Below are 9523 nucleotides of genomic sequence, written 5' to 3' on the forward strand. Positions count from 1 at the left end.
AACCTGCACCCCCTACATTGGAAGGCGAAGTCTCAACCATGAGACCACTAGAGAAGTCGCCAGAGTATACTGAGGATCAAAGCGTCATTACTCAATATCTACTGAGTGTCCATGCCTACTGGTGAGGAAGAAGGCTGGACACCACAAATGATTCAAAATAACGTGTAGGCAACTTCCCTGGTGATCCAATGATTAAGACTCTGTGCTTCCAATGCAAGGGCCATGGGTTTGATACCTGGTCAGGAATTAATATCTCACATCCTGTATGGCATGGCCAAATTCACTCCCCTCAAACAAAGCAAAACCCAAAAAACATGTGGACCACCCCAAGTTTCTTTACTCTGATAGGCACCAGTCCCAACTTCCTGCCCCAAATGCCCTACTAGAAAACCCACCATGGTGTATTCTAGGACATTTTTGGACTATACATAGAAGAAGTGAACTAGGAGTATGCAGTTTTTCAGGCTTCCCTGCTGGCTCAGCATGATAAAGAATCCACCTGCCAATGCAGGAGATACTGGTTCGATCCCTGGGTCAGGAAGTTTCCCTGGAGGAGGAAACCCACTCCAGTATTCTGCCTGGGGAATCCCATAGACAGAGAAACCTGGTGTGCTACAGTCCATGGAATCTCAAAGAGTCAGACACGACTGAGCGCAACAATAAGCAAACTCTGTCCCAACCGAATGTGTGGCCTCACATAAAATATCAAACTGGATCTCAACCACCAGGGGCTTCCACAAGAGGGAGTGGTTATGATGTAGAGGGTGTGAGGGGAGGAAAAACTAATTCATACTTATGACTTAATATCTGTGATACGCATTCTCATGCATGACTTCTTCACTTTCGCTGCATGAATACATGAATATTCATGTATCTTAGTTACAGTTCAGTTCAGTTCAGTTGCTCAGTCATGTCTGACTTTGTGACCCCATGGACTGCAAAATGCCAGGCTTCCCTGTCCATCACCAACTCCCAGAGCTTGCTCAAACTCATGTCAATTGAGTCTGTGATGCCATCCAACCATCTCATCCTCTGTTGTCCCTCCTGCCTTCAATCTTCCCCAGCATCAGGGTCTTTTCCAATGAGTTCGCTCTTCACATCAGGTGACCAAAGTATTGGAGTTTCAGATTTAGCATCAGTCCTTCCAGTGAATATTCAGGACTAATTTCCTTTAGGATGGACTGGTTTGATCTCCTTGCTGTCCAAGGGACTCTCAAGAGTCTTCTCCAACACCACAGTTCAAAAGCATCAATTCTTCAATGCTAAACTTTCTTTATGATCCAACTCTCATATCCATACATGACTATTGGAAAAACCATAGCTTTGACTAGACGGACCTTTGTTGGCAAAGTAATATCTCTGCTTTTTAATATGCTGTCTAGGTTTGTCATAGCTTTTCTTCTAAGGAACTAGCATCTTTTAATTTTATGGCTGCAGTCACCATCTGCAGTTATTTTGGAGCCCAAGAAAGTAAAGTCCATCACTGTTTCCATTGTTTCTGCATCTATTTGTCATGAAGTGATGGGACCGAATGCCTTGATCTTAGTTTTCTGAATGTTGAGTTTTAAGCCAGTTTTTCACTCTCCTCTTTCACTTTCATCAAGAAGCTCTTTAGTTCCTCTTTACTTTCGGCCATAAATGTGGTGTCATCTGCATATCTGAGGTTATTGCTATTTCTCCTGGCAATTTTGATTCCAGCTTGTGCTTCATCCAGCCTGGCATTTCAAATCATGTACTCTGCATATACAGTGATGTGGTGTTGGATCATATATATGATGTGGTGTTGGATAAGACTCTTGAGAGTCCCTTGAACAACAAGGCAATCAAACTAGTCAATCCTAAAGGAAATCAGTCCTGAATATTCATTGGAAGGACTACTGCTGAAGCTGAAACTCCAACACTTTGGCCATCTGATGAGAAGAACTGACTCATTGGAAAAGACCCTGATGCTGGGAAAGATTGAAGGCAGGAGGAGAAGAGGATGACAGAGGATGAGATGGTTGGGTGGCATCACTGACTTGATGGACATGAATTTGAGAAAGCTCTTGGAGATGGTGATGGACAGGGAAGCCTTGTGTGCTGCAGTCCATGGGTCTGCACAAAGAGTCACAAAGAGTGAGACACAACTGAGCAGCTGAGTTGAACTGAACTGAACTGAACTCTGCATGTAAGTTAGATAAGCAGGGTGACAATATACAACCTTGACGTACTCCTTTCCCATTTTGGAATCAGTCCATTGTTCCATGTCTGGTTCTAACTGTTGCTTCTTGACCTGCATACAGATTTCTCAGGAGGCAGGTAAGGTGGTCTGGTATTCCAGTTCCAGTTTGTTGTGATCCACACAGTCAAAACTTTTAGCATAGTCAGTGAAGTATATGTTTTTCTTAGTTACAGTATATCACAATTTAACTATCCATTTTCCTGTATCGATTTAACTATCCATTTTCTATGAGATATTTCTGAGTTTTAGGTGTTATGATATTACTTGAAATGCTTATATACCATCTCCTGGTGCATTCATGTAAACATTTCTCCAGGGTATATATTTATAAGTGAAATTGTTAGGGTATAAGTCATACACATTTCTAACGCTACTGGATATTGCTGAATCTGTTTCAAAATAGTTCCCTTCATTATCTCAAGGTGGCTGCAGCAGTTCCAGACATCACATCCAAACACAACAACAGTCCAAAGAAAAGACATAGTCTTTTTGGATTCTTCTTCTTAGAAATGAGAGAACATTTCTCAGAAACTATACAACAGACTGCTTTAAATCTAATAAACTGAGATTGTCATATTCTTGTCTCTAAACCAAGCATTGGGAAATGGAACCCGTTAGGCCTGATCTTCTCCTTCTTTAAGATTTATTTATTTTTTTGTTTATCTTTGGCTGCACTGGGTCTCCATTGCTTTCTGCAGGCTTTCTCTAGTTGTAGAGAGTGGGGGCTACTCTCTAAGTTGGTGGTGCACAGGCTTCTCATTGCAGTAGCTTCTCTTGTTGCAGAGCACAGGCTCTAGGGTGTTCAGGCTTCAGTAGTTGCAGTGCATGGGCTCAATAGTTGTGGCTCTTGGGCTTAGTTGCTCTGTTGTATGTGGGATCTTCCAGGACTAGGTATTGAACCCAAGTCCCCTGCATCGGCAGGTGGGTTCTTAACCACTAACCCACCAGGGAAGCCCAGATCAAAGTGTCTTAACTTCTGCATTATTATTGATGTTTGGAGCCAGGTACCTTTGTCGTGAGCAGCTGTTCTGTGCTTTGTAGAAGGTTTGCAGCATCCCTGTCTTCTACGAACCAGATGCCAGTAATACCTTCTCAGATGCCACAACAAAACTGTGGTCAAGATACTCCTGGATGTCATCCAGGATGGGGGGGGGGATGAACAAAACAGCCTCTGGTTGAGAACCACTGGCTTAGACTTGGACTGGAAGAGACAGAGGGAATTCAGCCACCATGACCACCGTGACTCCAAGCAAGAGTCAGGGCAACAAGCATGTGAGTCTCCCAGAATCATGTGTGAAGTGCCTCTATGCAGAACACTGCTGTTTCTATTACAGGCTTCTTCCTAGGAGATGCTGGACTGATAGGAGTTTCTGCTGTCAACCTGGCAGAGGATTCAGTCCAGAGTCTGGAGTAAGGCAGAAGGTACCTATGAACAGGAAACAAACTCAGTTGTGCAAAGAGGAGAGCTGTCAGGACAGGAGCCAGTCATGTCATTACGGTGGGGGTTTGGTTTCATTTCCAGGTCAAAATGTCGCTGAAAACATGATTCTAGTTTCCCTTTAGCGCCCTGACTCTTTTAAAATCTCTTGCGAGGGCCTTAAAAATATTGTTAGATATTGAAACAAGATGTGCCTGGTTTATTTTTTTTCCCACTCAATGTATAGATAGCATGGGCTAATGTTCAGTCTTCTGTTTCAGTGACAGTGACATGCTGTTCCTAAGGGGTGACAGAGTTGCAGCAGCTTTCTCTGCAGTTATAGAACCCTTATTTCAGGATTTTTCCACTCTCACAAGCTCTTTTGTCTTAAGCTGGAGAAAGTTCATCCTAGGAACTATTGCAGCAATAGCTTCCACCCCCTCAGTGTTCTCTGAAGGTCATGATAAACTTAGGACATCTTTGACATAAGTGAAATTGTTCTGTCGACAGTTGGAGAGGAGAAACTAGCGTTCATATATTTTTCAAATGTGATCAACTGCAGGACTTACTTCTAATGTACCCACTTTACAGATGAGAAAACTGAGGCACAGAGATGTTAAATGAATTGGACCTCTTGGTGTCAGTAATCCCCAGGGCAGGGGCATAAGATTCAGAAACTAAGCAGGTGGAAGGAGAGACAGGTGGTTCCTGCTGAGTCACTGGAGACCTTGGTTGGACCAGAGATGTGACTGTTTGGAATCCAGCCCCTGGGGAAGTGACCTACAAGTGGACTTGAATTCAGACTTCTCACCTAAAAGCCTTTTTCTTTCTTTTACTGAGAAATACTTTTTTAAAAAATTAATTTTTATTGAAGGGAAATTGCTTTACAATGTTCTGTTTCTGCTGAATAGCAAAATGACTCCGCCATAAGTATACATGTATCCCCTCTTTTTTGGATTTCCTTTCATTTAGGTCACCGCAGAGCATTGAGTAGAGTTCCCTGTGCTGTACGGTAGGTTCTCATTAGTTATCTACTAATATTTTACACATAGTATCATTAGTTTATATATGTCAATACCCATCTCCCAATTCACCCAACTCCTTCCCCTCTTGGTGTCCATATTTTTGTTCTCAATGCCTGTGTCTCTATTTCTGTTTTGCAAATAAGATCATCTCTACCATTTTTCTAGATTCCACATACATGAGTCAATATATGATATTTGTTTTTCTCTTCCTGACTTACTTTCACTCTGTATGACAATCTCTAGGTTCATCCATGTATCTACAAATAAGCCAGTTTTGTTCCTTTTGAGGCTGAATAGTATTCCATTACACATATATGTACCACAGCTTCTTTAACAGCCTTTTTAATTACTCCTAGTTGCCACCTCACCACCCCAGTGATTTTTACTACTTCTGTCACATTTTCCTCCACCACAGTCCTGGTGGCCAAGAGAAGAAGCACAGGTAGCTGTGGCATCTTTCCTGTGGCCCAAGACCACCTTAGAATAGGAGACCAGAGAGCCTCTTTACCTTCTGTCTTCTTCAAGGACGGCTATCTTGGGGAAAGTAAAAAGCTCTTGGAAAAAGTAAGAAGCTCATTAGTAAGATGTTGAATCTTTTTCAACATCCAGGTCTTTTCCTTATCTACAAAGAAGTTTCAACCTGCTCAGGATTTGTAAAGAAATCAAGATTTGTAAAGAAATTTGTAAAGAAATCTCCCACCAGCATCTTCCAGGCTCCTGAGAGAGTCTGTGACACTAAAATCACAGGAGCAAATAGTAGAAGGAATACTTCCATCCTGCCCAGGTCTAAAACCGCCCTTTGTGTCTCCTATAAATGTATTCATTCTATTCATTGGACAGCCATGGAAACCAATAGCAAAAGCACTTTTAAAAAGTTTCCTAACTAAAAAAGCTTAATCACATTTTGGCAGCTTTTCCATAGGACACCAAAGCAAAAACTCTGTCCTCTCCTGCTTGCCACTCAGCTCTGGGTATTAGGCACGTTTTTCATATAACATCTCAGGAGTTAAGGAAGGAGAAACTGTCAGCTTCCTGACCCACAGTTGGCTCTGCTTCCCCTCTTTGTGCAAACTAGACCTCTTCTGTGAATCAATATCTTCCTTTGAATTTGCAAAGGAGGGAGAGGACCTGTGAAATATAATTCATGAATAAAATGTGTGTGGGGGGGGGGGAATAGCACCTGCCTGAAAGTTGGAGGGATGCTGGGGGTGAGGTGAGCAGAGCAAGGCTTGAGCAGAGGGAAGCGGGGAAGCCCTCAGAAGGTGCAGGAATCAGAACGGACCTGCAGCAGACAGAGATCAAGATTGCCCAACTTATCCATGCTGAGGGCTAAGACCTGAAGGATGCCTGGGATGGGGGACAGGACAGGGGGCCAGACCAGGAAGTGGTCTGTGTTGGGGCCAGTGTGAGGAAAGCAGGAGAGACTCCATCTTGAAGCCCGTCACCCATCTTAAAGACAGGATGTGAACTGGGCCTAAACCCTGCCCAAGAGTGAGGAAACCATTGCTAGTGAAAACCAGGTCTCCTGGAGACTTCCCTCCCTACAGATGACAAAGGGAGATTGTAGTTGAGGTCAGGCTGCCCCTGTTAGATTAACCATGGAGACATCCCCCCTTAATGTATAATCATCATCCTCCCCCTTACCCCTGCCTTTAACCTTAATTATTTGTTCTCCTAGCACCTATTTGTTATAAAACTCAGTCAGATACAACAGAGGTTGCAGATGATAGCTTATGGTGAATGATGTCAGATTCGTGATCTCTGAAGAAGATTTAGCTCCGGGACCAGGGACCAGGCTTGTTCACTCAAGAGCTTTTGTGTAGCTGAGTTTTATTAAAGTAAGAAAAGGCATAGAGAAAGCTTCTGACATAGACATCAGAAGGAAGATGGAGAGTGCCCCTCTTGCTAGTGTTAGCAAGGGAGTTATACATATTTTTAATTAGTTATTACAATAAATCAGAAGAACATCTTGAGGTTATAAAGATCTTACTAGACTCACTCCCATAATTTACATTTTAAGATAACAGGTTTTCAGGAAGAAGAAACTGTCCTCAAGCAAAATACATTGCTGTTATATAATCCTTAGTACGGAGTTTAAACTGAATTGTTTGTTGTGTAATCATCAGTTCTGGGCTTAAAGAAAAAAATGTTTCATGTGACTAAGACTAAGGAATGTAGAGAAACAAAGATGTTTGTCCTTTCCTCCTCCTTGAGAATTCTAGACCCCTATCTCCTCCTCTGCTTCTGTTAGGTCCATACCGTTTCTGTTCTTCATCGAACCCATCTTTGTATGAAATGTTTCCTTGATATCTCTAATTTTCTTGAAGAGATCTCTAGTCTTTCCCTTTCTGTTGTTTTCCTCTATTTCTTTGCATTGATCTCTGAGGAAGGCTTTCTTATCTCTCCTTGCTATTCTTTGGAACTCTGCATTCAATTGGGAATATCTTTCCTTTTCTCCTTTGCTTTTTGCTTCTATTCTTTTCACAGCTATTTGTAAGGCCTCCTCAGACAGCCATTTTGCCTTTTTGCATTTCTTTTCCGTGAGGATGGTCTTGATCCCTGTCTCCCGTACAATGTCACGAACCTCCGTCCATAGTTCATCAGGCTCTCTGTCTATCAGATCTAGTCCCTTAAATCTATTTCTCGCTTCCACTGTATAATCATAAGGGATTTGATTTGGGTGATACCTGAATGGTCTAGTGGTTTTCCCTGCTTTCTTCAATTTAAATCTGAATTTGGCAATAAGGAGTTCATGATCTGAGCCACAGTCAGCTCCCGGTCTTGTTTTTGCTGACTGTATAGAGCTTCTCCATCTTTGGCTGCAAAGAATATAATCAATCTGATTTCGGTGTCGACCATCTGGTGATGTCCATGTGTAAAGTCTTCTCTTGTGTTTCTGGAAGAGGGTGTTTGCTATGACCTGTGCATTCTCTTGGCAAAACTCTATTAGCCTTTGCCCTGCTTCATTCCGTACTCCAAGGCCAAATTTGCCTGTTACTCCAGGTGTTTCTTGACTTCCTACTTTTGCATTCCAGTCCCCTATACTGAAAACGACATCCTTTTTGGGTGTTAGTTCTAAAAGGTCCTGTAGGTCTTCATAGAACCGTTCAACTTCATCTTCTTCAGCATTACTGGTTGGGCTTGGATTACTGTGATATTGAATGGTTTGCCTTGGAAACGAACAGAGCTCATTCTGTCATTTTTGAGATTGCATCCCTACTGCATTTCGAACTCTTTTGTTGACCATGATGGCTACTCCATTTCTTCTAAGGGATTCCTGCCCACAGTAGTAGATATAATGGTCATCTGAGTTAAATTCACCCATTCCAGTCCATCTTAGTTCACTGATTCTTAGAATGTCGATGTTCACTCTTGCCATCTCCTGTTTGACCACTTCCAATTTGCCTTGATTCATGGACCTAACATTCCAGGTTCCTATGCAATATTGCTCTTTACAGCTTCGAACCATGCTTCTATCACCAGTCACATCCACAACTGGGTATCAATTTTGCTTTGGCTCCATCCCGTCATTCTTTCTAGAGTTTTTCTCCACTGATCTCCAGTAGCATATTGGGCACCTACCGACCTGGGGAGTTCATCTTTCAGTGTCCTATCATTTTGCCTTTTCATACTGTTCATGGGGTTCTCAAGGCAAGGATACTGAAGTGGTTTACCATTCTCTTCTCCAGTGGACCACATTCTGTCAGAGCTCTCCACCATGACCCATCCATCTTGGGTGGCCCCACATGGCGTGGCTGTTTCATTGAATTAGACAAGGTCATGGTCCGTGCGGTAGATTGGCTAGTTTTCTGTGATTATGGTTTCAGTCTGCCTGCCCTCTGATGCCCTCTCGCAACACCTACCCTCTTACTTGGGTTTCTCTTACCTTGGACATGGGGTATCTCTTCACGGCTGCTCCAGCAAAGAGCAGCTGCTGCTCCTTACCTTGGACGAGGGGTATCTCCTCACGGCCACCCCTCCTGACCTTGAACGTGGAGTTTCTCCTCTCGGCCCTCCTGCAGCCGCCCAGCTGCTGCTCATTGGACAGGGGGTTGCTCCTTTTGGCCGCCACCCCTGACCTCGGGCGTGTGGTAGCTCCTCTCCGCTGCCACCCCTGACTTTGGGTGTGGGGTAACAGAAGCAGAAGATATTAAGAAGAGGTGGCAAGAATACACAGAAGAATTGTACAAAAAAGATCTTCACGACCCAGATAATCACAATGGTGTGATCACTCACCTAGAGCCAGACATTCTGAATGTGAAGTCAAGTGGGCCTTAGGAAGCATGACTACAAACATAGCTAGTGGAGGTGAGGGAATTCCAGTTGACCTATTTCAAATCCTAAAAGATGATGCTGTGAAAGTGCTGCACTCAATGTATCAGCAAATTTGGAAAACTCAGCAGTGGCCACAGGACTGGAAAATGTCAGTTTTCATTCCTATCCCAAAGAAAGGCAATCCCAAAGAATGCTCAAGCTACTGCACAATTGCACTCATCTCACACACTAGTAAAGTAATGCTCAAAATTCTCCAACCCAGGCTTCAGCAATTTGTGAACCATGAACTTCCAGATGTTCAAGCTGGTTTTAGAAAAGGCAGAGGAACCAGAGGTCAAATTGCCAACATCCGCTGGATCATCGAAAAAGCAAAAGAGTTTCAGAAAAACATCTTTTTTTGCTTTATTGACTATGCCAAAGCCTTTGACTGTGTGGATCACAATAAACTGTGGAAAATTCTGAAAGAGATGGGAATACAGGCCACCTGACCTGCCTCTTGAGAAACCTGTATGCAGATCAGGAAGCAGCAGTTAGAATTGGACATGGAACAACAGACTGGTTCCAAATAGGAAAAGAAGTACATCA

This window comes from Muntiacus reevesi, chromosome 15, assembly GCF_963930625.1.
Source record: "Muntiacus reevesi chromosome 15, mMunRee1.1, whole genome shotgun sequence".
NCBI classification, from domain to species: Eukaryota; Metazoa; Chordata; class Mammalia; order Artiodactyla; family Cervidae; genus Muntiacus; species Muntiacus reevesi.